Genomic DNA, 20,068 nt, shown 5'->3' on the forward strand with positions numbered 1-20,068 from the left:
GCCTGATGCATACTTGCATGCCTTTCAGTACACACGCTCAGTGAAGCCTGGTTCTCCAGCTGTCTCACGTCTCCACCGCAAACCCTGCCAGCACAAGGTAACACAGGGGTCCCACGTAGTCTGGGGGTCCCACGCAGCTCCGGTGGAGTTCTCCTTTCCCCCCCTGGATCCCGCGGTCCTCGTGGATTGGATCCAGGCAAACCTTAGACACCTACTCAGCATCAGGTTGTGCAGTTTAAGCATATATATATTGTGAGACTTTAAGCACAACAGTGATTGCACTTTATACTAGTACCTCTGGTTTGTAGCTTAGGACTATGTCTCCTCATAAGAGGGTCTCAGGGGGAGGTAACAAGAGCACTGGTAAATCACCGCCTAGGTCCAGGGGTTCTAAAAGTGCCTGTAAGTTACCATCCCCCACTGCAAGACTGGAGCCAGCCTCTCAGGACGAGTCAGTGCCCCTGTCAGGTTTTGCAGCCTCTCCTAATGTCCCAGCCCTGGTTTATGTCACTGAGGACTCCCTTAGGGCTACATTGGAGGGTTTTGAAGGGAGAATAATGAATTTTATTTCTGCTTCCCTGAAAGATAGCAGGAAAAGGGGTAGATCCCCTCCCTCTGCTGAGATTCCTCTCTCAGATGATTCTTCTGACAATGAGGAGAGATCCCTGTCTTGGGACAGGGATCATGAGCAGTCGGAGGAATCAGAGGAAGAGGAGAGTCCCCTCCTCCCAGGCGCTCAGAAAACAGGTGCAGTATTATACTGAATTGGTGCGTACCACATTCAGAATGCCTGCTGCTGAAGTCGCTACGTCCTCTGTTTCTTCCCTGGGAGTCGGAAAAGCCCCACAGACTGCCTATTCCTTTCCAATTCATCCCTTAATGGATAAATTGTTGTATGAGGATTGGGGACATCCCGATAAACTGTTTGCTCCTCCTAAAAGGTTTTCTATGCATTATCCTCTGGCGGAAAGTTTCACCAAGAAGTGGGGGTCCCATCTGTCGAAGCGGCTGTTTCTTGCGTGAATAAAAACCTGACTTGTCCCTTGGATAATGCTCAGGTATTTAAGGATCCAACTGATAAGAAGCTGGAAACCTTATTAAAAGCCTCCTTTTCCATGATTGGCGCTGTAGTGCAACCTACAGTCACAGCCGTGGGGTTGTGTCAGTTCCTCAAGGAACAGGTTACACAGATGCTTGGGCTCCTTCCCAGTGAGGAAGTAGAAAATTATGCAGAACTGCCTCATATTCTGTGTTTCATGATTGATGCGATTTTGGATTCTGTCCAACAAGCATCACGTTTGTCCCTCATGTTGGTACACATGCGAAGGGCCCTATGGCTAAAGAATTGGGCAGCTGAGCTATCATGCAAGAAGCATTTGATTGGGTTCCCATTTAAAGGGGAACGTTTGTTTGGAGAAGAATTAGACAAATTCATCCAAAAAATTTCAGGGGGTAAATCTACTCTCCTTCCAGTCAAAAGGAGCAAGCGTCCTTCATTCAGGCGTGCTCTCTCTCCTGGAGCATCAAGCCCTAAGCAGTGGCGATGGCATTCTCAACCCTCCTCTACAGAAAAGGCTCGAGGCCGAGCCCAGGGACAGAAAAAGACTTGGGGGCAAAATCCTGCCAAGCAGAGCCCAAAAGCTTCCCTGTGAAGGGGCGCCCCCACTCGGCCGAGTGGAGGGAAGGCTCCTGCGATTTTCAGGAGCCTGGCGGGAAGAGATCCGGGACAAGTGGGTGATCTCTTCGGTATCTCTGGGCTACAGGCTAGAGTTTCAGGAGATTCCACCTTCTCGCTTTCTAAGATCAAGGATCCCCAGGGATCCAGTAAAGCAAAAACCGCTACTTCTGGCCTTAGATCACTTACTATCCCAGGGGGTGATAGTAGAAGTGGACCCAAAAGAACAGGGTTCAGGGTTTTACTCAAATCTCTTCACCGTTCCAAAGCCAAATGGAAGTATCAGACCTATCCTTGATCTGAAGGATCTGAACCGGTTTTTACGCATCCGGTCCTTCCGAATGCAGTCAATCCGCACTGTGGTCTCCTCCCTGCAAGGGGGAGAATTTATGGCATCAATAGATATCAAAGATGCATATCTCCATGTGCCAATTTTTCCCGCACACCAAAAATTTCTAAGGTTCGCGGTAGAGCGGCGCCATTTTCAATTTGTGGCCTTGCCGTTCGGGCTTGCTACGGCCCCTCAAGTCTTCACAAAGATTCTGGACCCTCTCTTAGCAAACCTAAGAGCTCAGGGTATAGCCATCATGGCTTATCTAGACGATTTGCTTCTCATGGAGAAAACAGCAGCGTTCCTGAACCACAGCGTCACCAGAACGCTAGAACACCTGGAACGCCTAGGTTGGATGATAAACCTAGAAAAGTCGTCCCTACAGCCTGCCACCAGGTTGGAATACCTGGGCATGATCATCGACACCGCTCAAGGCAAGGTGTTTCTTCCAAGGCCAAAGGCCTTGGCCATTGGGGATCTGGTGCGCCTAATTCTGGGCAGGAGATCTTCCCCCATTCGGTCGTGCATGAGACTGTTAGGGAAAATGGTCGCCTCCTTCGAGGCCGTCCCATTCGCCCAGTTCCACTCAAGGCCTCTGCAAAGATGCATCCTTGCGGCTTGGAACAGGAAGGTCCAAGCCTTGGATCTTCCTATGCGTCTATCCCCAGGGACACGCAGGAGTCTCGTCTGGTGGTTACAAACCAAGAATTTGCTGAAGGGCAAAACTTTTCTTTCTCTTCCATGGAAGATTATTACAACAGATGCCAGCCTGACAGGCTGGGGAGCAGTATTGGGGGAGACGTGCTCGCAGGGGAAATGGTCTGCGATCGAGAAGCTATTGCCCATAAATATCTTGGAGATCCGGGCAGTTTATATGGCTCTCATAAAGTGGTCTTACAGACTTCGAGGTCTCCCGGTTCGGGTTCAGTCTGACAATGCCACAGCAGTGGCTTATATCAATCACCAGGGCGGTACCAGGAGTCTGGTGACCCAAAAAGAGGTGAATCGCATACTTGTCTGGGCAGAAAAGCATGTTCCGTGTCTTTCTGCAGTCTTCATTCCAGGAGTGGAAAATTGACAGGCGGATTTTCTGAGCTGCCAGCAGTTGTGCCCAGGAGAATGGGCTCTGCACCCCGACGTGTTTCGGAACATATGTCACAGGTGGGGTACTCCAGACGTAGATCTGTTTGCATCCAGGTTCAACAGGAAACTGGAAAATTTTGTGTCAAGGACAAGAGATACACTTGCTCAGGGGTCAGATGCTCTGACTGTTCCCTGGGATCAGTACAATCTGATCTATGCCTTCCCCCCGAGCCCACTTCTGTCGCGGTTCCTGGGAAGAGTCAAGAGGGAGACAAAGTCAGTCCTTTTGGTGGCCCCGGCTTGGCCCAGTCAACCATGGTACGCGGAGATCATGAAGTTGGCAGTAGGCAGGCCATGGATCCTCCCTCTCCGGCCAGACCTGCTCTCACAGGGTCCAATCTACCATCCTGCTTTACGCAGTCTGAATTTGACGGTTTGGCTGCTGAGACCCACATTCTGAGAGACCGTGGCCTTTCGGGGCCAGTCCTTTGTACTCTGGTCAATGCCAGAAAGCCGGCCTCCAGGCTTATTTATTACAAAATCTGGAGGACATATGTTTCCTGGTGTGAACTCAGGAAATGGCATCCTAGAAAGTATGTCATTAGCAGAATCTTGGCCTTTCTCCAGTCGGGCCTAGAAATGAATTTGGCCATAAGCACTATCAAGGTGCAGATTTCGGCCCTGTCAGTGTTTTTTCAAAAGCCACTTGCATCGCATTCCCTGCTGCGGGCTTTTATCCAGGGGGCCATGTGGATAAGACCGCCAGTCAAACCTCCGGTATGCCCATGGGATCTGAATTTGGTTCTCTCTGCTTTGCAGGGGCAACCATTTGAACCTTTGCATCTGGCTTCATTAGTTCTCCTGACTAAAAAATTGGTCTTCTTGATAGCCATATCCACGGCTAGAAGAGTATCAGAGCTAGCAGCACTTTCCAGCAAGGAGCCGTATCTAATTATTCATAAGGACCGGGTGATAATGCGTCCCAACAGGTCCTTTCTACCTAAGGTGGTTTCGGGATTCCATTTGAATCAAGACGTAATCCTTTTTTCCGGACCCACAGTCTGCAGAAGAAGAATCTTTGCACACTTTGGATGTGGTAAGGGGAATCAGTATTTATCTTCAAGCAACTGCTCAGATAAGGAAAACTGATTGCTTATTTATTTTGCCGGAAGGCCCTAGGAAGGGCCAGGCGGCGTCAAAATCCACTCTCTCAAGGTGGATTAGACAGGTTTTTTCTCAGGCCTATAGTGTAAAGGGGAAGATTCCTCCTTTTCAAGTGAAAGCGCACTCTACTAGGGCTGTAAGAGCTTCTTTGGCAATGCATCACCAGGCCTCCCTGGCTCAGATCTGTAAGGCTGCAACCTGGTCATCAGTCCACACATTCACCATATTTTATCAGGTGGATGTCAGAGGGCAAGAGGATATCGCCTTCGGGCGCAGCGTACTGCAGGCTGCAGTTTAGGTCCTCCGGTCCATGGCGGTCAATAATTATGATCTGTGTCTCCCTCCCCTCAATCTGAGCATTGCTATGGGACATCCCACTATGTAATGAAGCTCCTGTGTCCCGTGATGTATGATCAAGAAAATGGGATTTTTATATACAGCTTACCTGTAAAATCCTTTTCTTGAGAGTACATCAGGGGACACAGAGCTCCCGCCCCTCTTGGGTTTTAAGTGGTTTCCTATTGCTTTGCTACAAAACTGAGGTGCCTCCCATATGGGAGGGTTTATATAGGGGAGGAATTCTCTTTAATTGGGGTCAACCAGTGTCCAATCACCAGAGGTGCCTATATAACCCACTATGTAATGAAGCTCCTGTGTCCCGTGATGTACTCTCAAGAAAAGGATTTTACAGGTAAGCTGTATATAAAAATCCCATTATCTACAACCCATGATACATTAGTGTGATGGTCAGTGAGAAGAAGGCTCTTTACACTTGTGGACATTGGGAAGAATGACCCCCTTACAAATAACTAAAAAGATCAATGGTGTCAGTGGACACTAACCTGAGAGGCAGGAATTGCTCCAGGAACCACTAGAAACCTCTGGAGGAACCCTGGTTGAGGGTGATCTATCATATCAAATGAGCAATCAGAACACCTTGAGTTGGGGTAAGGAGCTACCAGAGGGATAAGCAATTGTGCCTGGGCTTGAACTTCAGCAGAAATGGCAGCTTATTTTGCTATAATTTTTAAGTTATTTTACTGTTACTCCTCACCAATACTAAAATGATATGAAAAAGAAAAGAATACATGTTACAAATTATATATCGCATTTCTAGAACGCAACAATTTAAAGATTATACTCTAGCCAGTCTGGCTCTAACCTGAACTTCAAGTTCCATTCTAGCAGGGAAAAGGATCAGATGCCCAGAACTAGAAGATAACAATTAGCCTTATGCCACCTACACACGATCAGAATTTTGGTTGGAAAAAGCTCTGATGGTTTTCCTAACGGAATTCCAATGGGATTTCGCTCAAGCTGTCTTGCATGCACACGGCCACACCAAATTTCAACCGTCAAGAACGAGGTGACGTACAACGCGTACGACGGGACTAGAAAAAGGAAGTTCAATAGCCAGTAGCCAATAGATTCCATCTCGTAGTTGAATCTGAGCATGGGTGAGTTTTTGCACGTCGGAATTGCATACACGCAAACACATTTTCAGATAGGAACTTTTTGCGACCGAAAAATTGAGAACATGCTCTCAATCTTTCACTGGACGGAATTCTGCCAGCAAAAGTCTGTTGGAGCATACACACGATTGCATTTTTCAGTCAAAGGCTCTCATTGGTCTTTTGCTGGCCAAATTTCCTATCAGGTGTACGCGGCATTACATGCAAAAAAGCTGATGCCCTGCAGAACCTTTCCATAGAGCCAAGTACTCAGGTTTTCCCAAGATGAGAGTTTGAAGAACCCCTGAGGGCAGCTGACCCCTCACTACAGCATAACTGGATAATATACAGTCTTGCGTTGTCTTCTGTGTGTCTTTGCAGACTCTAACAGCAAATGATAACATTGCAGCCGAAAGTTCAGTATTATCCTTTGAAGCTGCATATTCACTATAAGAGGGGGCATGTACTGAAACTAGACCTGGTCTGGTCATTAATATTGAGTACCTTCGCTATGATTTGCCAAGGTCTTTTACTATTGATTTTTACACATTAGCATCAATGGTTAACTATGCTTATCTCTTTAACAGGTGTCATTGGGCATTTTCCCATGCAGGGTTTCGGCTATGACCTTCAAGGAAGCAGGTTCTTTTTTAAATGGCAATATCTGGTAATATGAAGTTTATTTGAAGAGAACCTGTGGCTTGCCAATGTAATGCAAATCACAAGGTTTGCTTTACTCATCCTGCCTATAGTAGCACAGTGGCTAGGTGGTGAGCACTTTTGCCTACCAAAACTAGGGTTGTTGGTTCAAATCCCAACCAAGACACTACCTGCCTGGAGTTTGCATGTTCTGTCTGTGTGGACTTCCTTTTGGTACTCTGGTTTCCTTCCAAACTCCAAAGACATGCTGGTAGGTTAATTGGCCCTGGTACGTGTATGTATGCATGTGAGTTAGGGACCTTAGACTGTAAGCTCTTTGAGGGCAAAGACTGATATGAATGTGCAATATATGTACTGTGTGCAATATATGTACCTGCAATAAATAATAATTCTCCCACTGCTCCAGTCAGCCACTGACAGGAGGGGGGGTCCCTCTTAAAGCGGAATTCCACCCAGAAATGGAATTTCTCTGGATCGGATTCCCCCCCCCCCCATGTCACATTTGGTACCTTTCAGGTGGAAAGGGGGAGTGGACACCTGTCAAATCCAGGTATTTGCTCCCACTTCCAGGGAATGATCGCCGCAAACTACATTTCTGCAACCCCCCCCCCCCCTCCCGCTGCCTTCTCGGAGACACACAGGTCCCAGAAGATAGCAGGGACCATTCAGAACGCGCAGTGCGACTCACACATGCGCAGTAGGAAACAGGCTGTGAAGCCGCAAGGCTTCACTTCCTGTTTCCCTTAGTAAGGATGCCAGCGCTTGCACCTGGAGCCAAGGGGCTACAGTATTTGTAGCTGCTGACTTTTAATTTTTTTCTTCCCAGGCGGAACTCCGCTTTAAATTTATAGTCAGAACATTTGGAGCTTACACATGGCTAAGAATCCCCTTCCCCTCAGCTCCTTGGTGCTTAGTGATTGGTTATAAATGTTTGCGAACCTGGAAATAACAGATATTTTCATAAGTCCCGGCAGCTGAAAAGGGAAGTGGGAGAGTGAAGGGAAAGCAAGTATAGGTTGCCAGGGGTAGGTGGAGTTTAAAGGGAAACTATAGCTTAACCCTACAGTGCCAATTCACAAGTTTGCTTTAAAGTAACTTTAAAATAAAGTAAGAAAGAAAATGTAAAGCTGAACTTCAAGCACTTAAATATACATATAGGAGATGTTTAAAACTGTCCCTTCAGTCCTGAGATAAACACAGCTCTGTCATACAGCACAGCCCTGTCTGGCTAACCTAACCTGGAGACCTACAGTAAGTTTTCTCTACTGCAGTTCATGTCTTGCTGCCACAAGGGTGGGGTCTCCCGAGTAACATCATTGACCATATTTGATCGATGGCGTCATGGAGTCAACATCTCAAGGAAGAAGAAGAACAAGAAGAATAGAAGGCGGCGGCGACAGAAGACTGGGCCACCGCTAGTAAAAGAGCTAAAGGAAGAAAGCAGAGGCCTGGCAGAAGAGGGGGACAAGAGCCCCGAAGTCGGAAGAAGACCCCCGGGCAGCGACAAAGAAGAAAGCCGGCCTCCTCCGCTAGTAAAAGAGCTAGCAGAAGATAGCGGAGGAGTCCGGCGGGAAAACCCCCCAAGATGGAAGAAGACCCCCGGTGCTGTGCAATAAATTATTTTGAAACCTTGTGTTGTGTTTTATTTACATTTTTTTTCACCAGGTGAATGGGTAGGGGTACATTGTACCCCAATACTCATTCACATAGGGTGGGGGGCCGGTATCTGGGGGCCCCCTTATTAAAGGGGGCTCCCGGATTCCGATGAGCCCCCCGCCCGCAGACCCTGACAACCAACGGCCAGGGTTGTCGGGAAGAGGCCCTCGTCCTCATCAACATGGGGACAAGGTGCTTTGGAGTGGGGGGGCCTGGTACGGCTCAGGAGGGGAGGCGCTCGCCCGTCCTCACCCCCTTTCCTGACCGGCCAGGCTGCGTGCTCAGATAAGAGTGTGATATGGACTTGGGGGGGACCCCCACGCCGTTTTTTTGGTGTAGGGCTTTCCCTTTAAGTCCATACCAGGTGATGGGGCCAGCGACGTGTCAATCTCGCCCATGGAGGAGGAGACATTGACCTCCTTTCGCTAGTCCCGTCTAATTTCCTCCGTGTGTAGGCAAGTCTGTTCATTTCAAAAGTACGGCGGACTCCCACCATAGTCCGGCGGACCTAGTCCACCGGAAAAGTCCAGTTGTGTGTGGGCAGGTCCGCTCATTCGGAAAGTCCGGCAAACTTACCGGCAGTTTGTCCGCCTGACTAAGTCCGCCAGATAGTCTGAACGTGTGTACGCGGCATTAGAGTTTGAGGAACCCCTGTGAGAAAAGTCAACTCTCCACTACATACGATAACAACCTAATATAACTACTTCATGGAAAAACACAAATCTAAAGAGTTTGGGTTTTATGTACTTATGGGGGCAGCCACCTTGGCTATACACAAAGTAACATTGTCTTATGTATTAAATGAGCTGTAATAAGCATCCACTTCATCCATTAGACCGAACAAATCCTATTTCACCACAGCAAACCACATCATGGTCCCCACAGCTCCATTTTTTGAACCTCTTATGAAAGTTTGTATGGTCTGAGGGACAGATTAGCGCTGGGAACTTATTAGACAGATAAGTTATTTATAGAAAGGTAGGTTGCAGTCATTTTTTTCTACCAGATCTGACGTAAAAAGTTGTGAAATCAGCCTTCCGCCTCTGTTAATTGTTAATAGCTTCATTCAGAGCCTCCTAAATCAACATCAACCTGACATAGCCTACCATCCACTCCATTGTTCTCCTGTCCTGGAGCTTTGCCCAGACCTGACAAGATTGCAAAATTGTTCCTGGAGAAGCTCTTGAAAAGATGAAGCCAGGTTGTCAGGCCAACATGCAAACTTTCAACAGCTCACGTATATCTATCAACGAGAGCATGGCTGTCAGAAAAGATGTCTTCTGAAGGAATCTCTCATCGTATCTGCTGCACTGTGAAGCAAATTAGAAGTATTCTCTGTATCACTGGTTGAACATAGTCATTTGGATATATTTTAATGTATACTCCAGTCAAAAATTAACTTTTTTCGAATGGCTCAAAGAACTATCACAGTTTTGGAGAGCTGCTAATGTGTATAGCCAAGCATTTGTGGTCACTTGACCATCACATCTCTATGAGCTTTGCTGGCCATCTCATTCCAAAACCATGGGAAAAAGTTCCTCCCCCCCTTCCTTGTTTATGTAACAGCCTCTGCTCTTCTGGGAAGGCTTTCTACCAAAACCTCTAAAAGGCCATTTGGCCAGGTACTGAGGTTGTATAAGAAGACCGGGGCCATTCTAATTCATCCCAAAGGTTCTTAGTAGAGTTAAGGGTTGGAGCTCCGTGCAGGCCACTTGAGTTCCTCCACAACTAGAATTGTCATAGTTTACCTATTACTGGGATTCATAAATCTTTTTTTCACCAAAAACATCAACAACGTCGTTTTTATTACAAAAAAAATGTGTTTCTTCTCCCAGTGCTAAAACTGTGCAATCCTACAACAATTTTATAAACAGAAAACTCAACAGATAATATATGGACCCCTAAATTGGAGCGGCCTAGGCCAGAATGAAGTATGGCTGATCCTGCAGCTTCCTGGGATACTTACATCACATTTTCCAGGAGACTTCAGGATCAGGTGCACATCATTCTGGCATGGGCTGCTCTAACTTATGGGTCCATACAGTTTCTAATGAGTGTTGTCTTTAAAAGATTGGTGTAGAAATGAAGATTTACTTACCTGATCCTACTCCTCTGTGTTTCTAGTTTGTTCCCCGCAGGGTCATCTGCCCTATGACGCAGCGGTTTAAGGTCCTAAGGTTGTCAAGTCCAATGCAAGGTTCCTAGCTGACCCCAAGGGACAGTCTACTGCCGGAGCATAGGGAAGCGCATCTGCTGAAGGAGCAGAGAACTGGGCAAGTATTCCGCCCTAGATTCAAACAAGCAGGTAATGCTTTACAGATTTCCTGGAGTTTGACTTTAGGTGTCCAGAAATCAGAAACACGGCGACCGATAGTGTAACCTACATTTGCTTTCAATGAAAGTCCTATCCCAAAATGTACTCAGCCTGGTTACCTACCTCTGTGCCATAACCTAACTGAAATAACTGTCAGTTGCAGTATCTCTCTCTGGATTTTCTTTACTCTCTACCCAGAATCCTCAATCCCTGAACGTGCCCCAAATTCCTCTGCACTATATAATCTGCAATACCTTACCGCTATGAACCGAAGCAGAAAATTGGGCGTGAGAACATGTCTATGACAGGTAGGAAAAAAATCTATCATTAAAACAATTATTCTGCTTAGCTGAACTGAATAAAACCTGAAGTGTATGATATTGCTTTATCACTTTCTAAATTCCAGCTAAAATACATGGCTAAAATTACGGGGACACCTCTCTAAATTATTGTTTACAGTAAAAGGTAGATATCTTAGACAATTGCGTTCTTCCAGTCTTGTAAAAACAAAGCCTTTTTCTGTTCCAGCATGACTGTGCCCCTGTGCACAAGACATGAGTTGACTAGTTTGGTGTGGAGGAACTCAAGAGTCCTGACTTCAACCCTACTGAACACCATTGGAACACTGATTATGAGCCAGGTCTTTTCATCCAATATCACTACCTGACCTCACAAATATTATTTTGGGGTAAAAGGGGGGGGGGGGGGGTTATTCTTCACATTAATGCTCATAATTTTGGAATGGCATGTCCAACAACATCTCATAGATAGGTGGTGTTCGCAAACCTTATTGTAGCACCCTGGTCCTAAACAGGGCTGATAATAAATCTAGTTGTGCTGGGTGGTAACTAGCCTGGCTAATTGGCAGTTTGATCCACTGATTTCTGTCCTAAGTCTGATTTTAATTTGTAGTTTCTCTTTTCGGTCAATAGGTATCACTGTTGCCTTTGGCATTAGGATGATGGATTACAGTGAATTCAGGTGATGGGTAAATAAGTTGTCTCAGCCAATCAGCAGGAGTTTCTTTGGCCACTGTACATGCTGGGATAGGCTATTTAAATGGGAGGAGTCATGTGATAGTGGTTCTTCCCACCTGGGTGGGTTTGTGCCGAGTAACTCCTGGTTGCTAGGCCTGAAGCCTGAGGCAAACCCAGGAGTCATACTGGCTACTAGGTCTACGTAAGGCCTATCCAGTAGTTCAGGGTTTCGCAAAGGAGGAGCGGCACAGGTTAAGCCTGAAGCCTGGGGCAGAACTGCGTATGTGAGAGGCTCAGCCCGAGGGGAGCCCGATCGTTGTCGGAGGTAAAAGTTAAGCAGTAACCACAAAGGGGCGATCACCCTGTTACCAGAATCAAGGAAGGGATGTTCTGAAGGAGTACCTGAGCAGACGATTCACTAGTCGGGGACAGTAAAATAAGTGGGAAAGCTTCAGTGGAGACTCATGCAGGAATACAGTGGGTAGCTGTGAACAAAGCTTGAAGGAGTATGGCGGGTAGCTGTAAGTAAAGCTTGAAGATAAGTACAATGGTTAGCTGTGGGTTAAGCTCAAGGGATCCAGCACGTAGCTGAGAGTCCAAGAAGTCTAGTCAGAGAGGGCGAGCTGAGCTTGAGAATCTACAGCGGAATACTGTGAGTTAAACTGGAAGAGCTACAGGGGGATACTGTGAGTTAAACTGGAAGAGCTACAGTAGGATACTGTGAGAGAAGTTGTTGCTATAGGAGACAGCAGTTGCTACAAGATACAGATTGCTGTATTCAGCTTAAAGGCCCTTTATATGTATTACTGTCTGCCTAGTTCTATTTTTGTCTATGGAGTTTGCCTAACTGCTATTGCATTTGCCTAAGGGTGTCCTGAGCCCTCACCCTCTCTCCCACCATTCCTGTTATAAGAAATAAAACTCTCTTTATTCATTTTTACAAAATGTGACTGGCGCCCAATCTTTCCACCTTACACCACATCCACTATGATTAGTAACCTGCACCTTAAAGAGGAATGTCAGTTCTCCCTGGCTCTGGGGGTCACAATCAGGCCATTGAAAGTCAGGAAGACCGCTACAATTGTATCTGTATTTACTAGATTTTCAACTGCATTTAGTTAATCAGAGCATACAAAAAAATCTCTGCACCTGTCCCTCCCCCATGCACTTAAAGAGGGATTCCACTGGAAACAAAAATATTAAAAGCCAGCAGCTATAAACAATACAGCTGCTGACTTTTAATAAATGGACACTCACCTGTCCCAGGGTCCAGGGATGTCAGTAGCCGAGGCCGATCAATTGCTCAGCTCTCAGCTGCTGCCGCCACCATTCTCAGTGAGGGAATCAGGAAGTGTAGCATTGCGGCTTCACTTCCCGGTTCCCTGCTGTGCATTTGCGAGTCACGCAGCACAATGGGAATGGTCCGCTCTGTCTCTGGGACCCATGTGTGTCCCAGCAGACAGCGCGGCGGGACAGGAAACAGCACAGACTCCCGTGGGAGTCTGTGCCCGGAAGTGGGTGCAAATACCTGTCTTAGACAGGTATCTGCACCCCCCTCCCCCCTAAAAGGTGCAAAATGTGACACCGGAGGGGGGGGGGGGGTTCTGATGAGCGGAAGTTCCACTTTAGGGTGGAACCCCGCTTTAAATACTGGGAGGGACCCTCAGCAACTAGACAGCCTCGTGTGCAAGGGGACTAATCAGCATTATGCCTCATAACATTACTGGCCAATTAATAGTGCAGCACCCTCTAGTGTGTGCTATTAGAAAAGAAGAGTGAGCCCGCAGCAAAAGACAAAAAGAATAGGCGCAGGGCGGCATGACTGGGTTAACAGTGGAAGAATGGAAAAGCAAGAGGAGGGGCTTAGGTGCCGAGGGGGACGGGCTGGGGCAGAGCTAATTTATACTCCCGGTGCATCATGGGAGTTTAACAGAAGGTCAGGGGAAAAAGTTCATCCAGCATGGCGTCGGTGGAGCTGCTCATGGTGCGGCTGAGGAAACAGGCAGCGGAGCGGGGGGATGGATGGCTGCAGGACACCTTAGAGGGTTTATTGCGGATGCCTGCAGAGGAGCTCGGCGGGGAGGTGAGGAGCGGCACTAGGACACGCCGCTCGCAGCCGCCCGAACGTTTTTCTCCGGCCCGTGAGGGGGGGGCAGGGCGGGTGGCGGGCGGCGGTTCTGCGGCGCGGGCAACAGCGCCCCCGGCCAAGCGGCAAGCAACGGACTTCAATGGCTCCCCTATCACTGATCCCAGGATGGCTGGGGTGGCCACACGGGGGAGGCGAGGTGCGGAGGCAATGGCGGCCATACACAGAAGGAGGGGTGAGTCGCAGAGCGCGGGCCCCGCCCCCCCGGACGGATTCCAGAGCGATGGTGGAGGGTGTCAGCAGGAAGAGAGCTGGGGTCCCTGGGCTTGTTGCTGCAGCGGCAGGGGATGCTCCACGGATGGCCAGAGGACGGATGGGACCAGCAGAGACCAGAGCGGAGGCAGCCAGGTCCGTGGCATCATGCGCCAGATCTGGCAAAGCTGTCCACAAGTGGGGGGGGCACGCAGCGCGCAGGAGGAGTCGCATGACCGCGGCTGCAGCGGCATCCAGGTCCGAGCTACCTGGAGGGCTGTCGTCTTCGGAGGATGAGGAGTTGGAGCTGCGGGACGAGGGTGACTCGGCGGGGGTGGACGAGCCGGCCCCCGCTTTCAGGAGGAGATCGGTGCTGGAGAACAGACATTCGGCTGATGGGGCGTCACCTGTGCAGCCTGGTAAGTCCCCTATACATGTATCTGTTGCGTGTGATTCGGGTGCTACAGGGGGTGGGGGATGTGTGTGTGGGGAGGCTGGGGGTGATGGTACAGCGGGGCTTGGGGGTGACTCTGCGGGTTTGCTGGGGCTTTTGGCGGGGATTAAGGATTTGGTAACAAGGTTTGAGCAGGGCGCGAGGGCTGTGGCTGGGCCGGTGGCTGCGTGGGTTCCGGAGTCCGTGGGGGCGGTCGGGACAGGCGCTACGGTGGCCCCGCCGGTTGTGGAACCTTTGCCTGGTGGGAGCGCGGCGACTGGGGTGGTGGGGGCGGCGACGGCGCCCCCGGTTGGAGAGAAGGTTGCGATTGCGGCCGACAAACCCAGTCGGCAGGACATTACGAGGTTGGCGGACGCGGCCAGTTGTGAGGTCTACGCTTGTTTTGAAGGGCCGTTAGGGGCTCATCTGAAACAGGAGGTGCGGGAGAAGTTGTGGAAGGGTGAGTATGTGGAGATATTCTCCCTTCTGCCGCTGGAGAAGTTCAACCTGGATAGGGTGAAGCCGGACGACTCCAAGAAGGAGGATGAAGAAAAGCGTAGGTATAGGTTGATACCGCGAAAGTTTTCCAATTGGCTACAGGCGTTCCCTATCATGGCGAGCGTCATAGGCGAAAAGCACCCCGAACATTGTTCGGCGCTTTTCTGTTATCAGGATGCCATAGGGGAGGCCTACCGGGTCTATGGTGGAACGGCTTGGCTTCGTTATGACGAACAGTTCAGGCAGCAGTGAGCCGTGCGACCGGCGATTCGGTGGGACCACAAGGACATCAGCTTGTGGATGCGATTGATGACGACGGCGAGGGCCCCGGGGCAGTTTTTTCAGGGGGGGGGGGGCGGCGGACCTTCGTCCCCAGGACAGTCGGCCGGAAATAAAAAAGGGGTGTGTTGGCAATACAATTCAGGGGTGTGTAAGTTTGGGAGCGGCTGCAGGTTCAAACACGAGTGTTCCGGATGCGGCGGATCACACCCGGCGTCCAGATGCTTTAAACAAGGAAAAGGCCGCCCTGGAGAAGCTCACAACAAGAGGGAAGCCCCGGTGATGGTGGAAAGGATGCGGCCATTTCTCGGTAGGTATCCCGATAGGGCCGCGGCTCAGATTTTGGAATTGGGTTTTGCGCAAGGTTTTCGGATTCCATGTTCGCTGGCAGTAGTTCCCCCATTGGCACCCAATCTAAAGTCGGCGCTGCAACATCCGGAGGTGGTTTCTGAGAAACTGCGGAAGGAAGTTGCCTTGGGTAGGATGAGTGGCCCCTTTTCAACCCCTCCTTGGCCAGACTTGGTGGTGTCTCCGCTGGGTGTGGTGCCCAAGAAAGAGCCTAATAAGTTTAGGCTCATACATCACCTATCCTTTCCTAAGGGCGGGTCGGTTAACGATGCGATCGACCAGGAGGCATGCTCGGTGTCATATACGTCGTTTGATGCGGCAGTGCGCTGGGTGCGAAAGTACGGAAAGGGGGCGCTGATGGCCAAGGCGGATGTGGAATCGGCCTTTCGGTTATTGCCGGTTCATCCAGACAGTTTCCGTTTGTTGGGGTGCCATTGGGCTGACGGTTTCTACGTTGACCAATGCTTGCCGATGGGTTGTTCGATTTCGTGCGTGTTGTTCGAACTATTCAGTTCCTTCGTGGAATGGGTGGTGCGGGATGTGTCCGGGGTGAATTCAATCATTCACTACCTGGACGATTTTTTGTGTATAGGGTCGGCGGGTTCTAAGCTATGCGCGATTTTGTTGGCAACATTACAACATGTGGCGGGCAGGTTTGGCATTCCGCTGGCACCGGACAAGACGGAGGGACCTCGCTCGGTCATCACGTTCTTGGGCATTGTCCTTGATTCCGAGGCCATGGAATGCCAGTTGCCGGAAGGTAAGCTGGTGGACTTGCGAAGGGAGATCGCTGGGTTGTTGGGTGCGAAAAAAGTTCAGTTGCGGGTTTTGCAATCAGTGCTGGGCAAGCTCAATTTTGCTTGCCGTATTCTGCCGATGGGGCGAGTTTTTAGCCGTAGGTTGGCGGCTAGTACTGCGGGTGTTCGGTCTCCTACGCATTTTGTGCGTTTGGTGCGGTCGCACAAGGAAGACTTGAAGGTGTGGAATACCTTCCTAGAGTCTTTCAATGGTAGAGCAATGTGGATGTCAGGTCCGGTCAGCAATTTTGACCTGGAGCTTTTCACAGATGCTGCAGGTGCTTCGGGTTTTGGTGCCTTTTTTCAGGGACGCTGGAGTGCTGGCCCGTGGCCTCCGTCTTGGGTATCTGCGGGATACACCAAAAATTTGGTTTTACTGGAACTGTTCCCGGTGGTTCTGGCGGTGGAGCTGTGGGGTGCAATTTTTAAGGACCTGAAGGTACGTTTTCACGTAGACAACATGGGGGTGGTGCAGGTTCTCAACAGGAACTCGGCATCGTCACCGCCGGTTGTGCGGTTGTTGCGACATTTGGTGTTGCGTTGTCTCCAAATGAATATTTTCCTTCATGCAGTGTACCTCCCGGGCGTGGAGAATGTGGTGGCGGATGCTCTTTCACGGTTCCAGTGGGAGAGATTTCGGGAGTTGGCGCCAGCTGAAAAAATAAAACATAAAAAACTAAAATACAAAATATAAATGGGATGTGATAAGGGGGAATTGGGGGGTGGTTTTTCTCGTTCTGAGCTTTGTTTTCAGTTGGTGTTTGTTTTCGGGCATTGGAGGCGATAGTTGGGAGTTTCGTTCTCTGCTACCGGGTGCTGTTTGTATGGGCGTATGGTAAACTTTTGGGTTGGGTTAAGTTGTCAGGGCCGGCGGGGTGGTCTCGGGGAGTTTGGTGGATGGTTGCGGTGCGGGTACACACCGCAGGGTGCATAATTATGCAAAAAAAAAAAATAATAATAATAAAAAAAGAAATAAAAAATACAACAAACAAAAAAAAAACACACATGGCTGGGAAACTGTAGGGGGATTGTCCTTACTTAATGGTTGCATGGGGCTGCACTGGGGCGGGGTATGGTTGGTGTGTTTTGTGTTTGGGGATCGTAAGGGGTTTAAGGCTAAATGGTTTGGGAGTTGGAGTGGTTTGTAATGCATGGTTTCTCTGTTTTCCTCTATTTTCAGATTCAGCGAAGGGTTTGGTCTGGATAATGGGCCATTCCTATGTTTGCTGGGGGGCACGGAGGGGTGATGCCAGGAGGGGGGGCAGACAGCTGGGATTTGCACGGCGGGAGGTCTGCGTCAAATGGTTCGGCTTTCCTGGTATGTTATGGGGGAGGTTGGTTTCAGAGGTTCACCGTTTTGCGCTCAGGGATAGGCCCCCAGATGTTTTAGTCATTCATGCCAGGGGTAATGACCTAGGGTCGCGATCCATGATTGACCTTACTAGGGACATTAAAGTGGATGTAGGGCGGTTGATGACCGATTTTCCTGAAACGGTCATTGTCTGGTCGGACATGGTGGCCCGCACGACATGGCGGTTTGCCAGGTCCGTGGAGGGAGTTAATAGAGCAAGGAAGAAGGTGAACAGAGCGGTGAGCAACTTTATGGTTAGGAACGGAGGTCTGGCCATCCGCCATTTGGAGCTCGAGTTTGAGACCTGGAGGTACCTGCGAGCTGATGGAGTACACCTGAATGATGTGGGCATTGACCTATGGACTCTGGGCCTGCAGGAGGGCATAGAAAGAGCGCTCCGGGTGTGGCGGGGCATTCGGGAATAAGTAGGTTACTCCTTCATGCTGTGGCGGGTGTTGGTCTGTGCAGGGGAAGGAAATATGGCAAAAGAAAAGTTCAGGAACTATAGCTGGATGGCTCCTGATGGTGGTTTCCGGACAACTAAGGTTAGACGGAAAGTGTTATGGGGCACTGCGGACAGTGTTTGTCTCTGAGCCTGCTTGTCGGCTTGAGGCCTAATATTACACTTGGAGAGGGACCGCAGTGCCAGTTGGTTATTTGTTTTGAGGTTTACAAAAAGTGCCTGCACAGACCAATGCCAGATAGTATTTATAACAGAAGTTTTTTATATTCATACAGAATTTTATTGGATATTATTTGTTATTTGTTATTTAAATAAAGTAGGCCGCTACGGCCTTTGTTACTCCAACTCGGTGTTGTCTCAAGTTAATGGGTAAAAAAGAGGGGTAAGCTGGGGGTTGGAATGATTCATATCTGGTATACAACAGTCATGTAGGTAAAAGCATTTGCCTGGCTCTAGGATTAAAACCTGAGTCACAAAATCTGGGTCAGGGTTACTAGAGTCCAGGACTGGATGACTCATCTTGACAGCTCTCTGGTGCCTCCCCCTGGTATCTGGAATATTGGAGAATGTTCTAGAACTAGAGGGCAGAAGTGAGGAGCCGTCATGAATATGTATGGGACCTCAGCCAATCCCCAGAAATGGGTCTGACAGGGGTACTAAGAAAAACCCATAAATAGACATGGGCCATGCCAGCAAGGGAGTTGGGTTGAAGATGGAGTGCTGAGGAGAGGCTGTTGTGGGCCTTGAGGAACCCCTGCCAGGGAGGGGTTTTACCTTGGGCTGGAGGCTTGGGATAGCTGGCCTGGAGGAATCCCATCATAGGAGGCAACTGGAGGGATTCATGCCAGAAAAAGCAGCAAGAAAGAGCAAGCAAAGACTGAGTAATATCAGCATGGTGCAGGGACAACACAAGGGGGAGAGGCTGTCAGCTGTAGCGGTGCTCTCTTGGGACAGCGTTGTGCTCAAGCCTTCTTCAGCCTTGGTCTGGGGAATCTCCATGGAAGTGTGCCAGTCAGGGAGGACTGGGGAAGTGTGCCAGTCAGGGAGGACTGGGGAAGTGTGCCAGTCAGTGCCAGTCAGGGAGGACTGGGGAAGTGTGCCAGTCAGGGAGGACTGGGGAAGTGTGCCAGTCAGGAAGGACTGGGGAAGCATGTAGCCAGGTGGAATGGTATCTTTTGCGGCAGTAGAACTGGGCTCAGGGCCTACAAAAAGGCAGAAGGATATGCTGTTCACTCCAAAATGGGCTACTTTATCCACAAGGGGACAGGATGCTCCCAGCCTGTAATGGGCAGTTGCTGAATTAACACTAAAGACTGTTAGTTCCCCTGGAGTGATCAGCAGGAGCTGTACATGTGAACCAGGTTTGTGCAGGAGGAAGGAAAAATAGGACTTTGTGGAAGTAAGGAGGGAGGTGTCCCCTTTGTTCATAGTTCTGGACATTTTTCCAAGTTGGGAATCCCATAATTCCCTACCCCATCTAAGTTATCAATCCTTAACCACTTCAGCCCCGGACCAATTGTCAGCCTAAGGACCAGAGGTCTTTTTACAATTTCGCACTGCACTGCTTTAACTGGTAATTGCGCGATCATGCAATGTTGTACCCAAACGAAATTTGCGTCCTTTTCTTCCCACAAATAGAGCTTTCTTTTGGTGGTATTTGATTGCCTCTGCGTTTTTATTTTTTGCGATATAAATGGAAAAAGACCGAAAATTTTGAGAAAAAAATATATTTTCTACTTTTTGTTATAAGAAAAATCGAATAAAATCAATTTTAGTCATACATTTAGGGCAAAATGTATTCAGCCACATGTCTTTAGTAAAAAAAATGTCAATAAGCGTATATTTTTTGGTTTGCGCAAAAGTTATAGCGTCTACAAACTAGAGTACATTTTCTGGAATTTACACAGCTTTTAATTTATGACTGCCTATCTCATTTCTTGAGGTGCTAAAATGGCAGGGCAGTACAAACCCCCCCCCCCCAAATGACCCCATTTTGGAAAGTAGACACCCCAAGGAAATTTCTGAGAGGCATGTTGAGCCCATTGAATATTTTTTTTTTGTCCCAAGTGATTGAATAATGACACAAAAAAAAAAAAGTTTACAAAAAGTTGTCACTAAATGATATATTGCTCACACATGCCATAGTTATATGTGGAATTGCACCCCAAAATATATTCTGCTGCTTCTCCTGAGTACGGGGATACCACATATGTGGGACTTTTTGGGAGTCTAGCCACGTACGGCACCCCG

Source organism: Lithobates pipiens, unplaced genomic scaffold (genome assembly GCF_037356315.1).
Source record: "Lithobates pipiens isolate NorthernLeopardFrog02 unplaced genomic scaffold, aLitPip1_a1.2 Scaffold_8, whole genome shotgun sequence".
NCBI classification, from domain to species: Eukaryota; Metazoa; Chordata; class Amphibia; order Anura; family Ranidae; genus Lithobates; species Lithobates pipiens.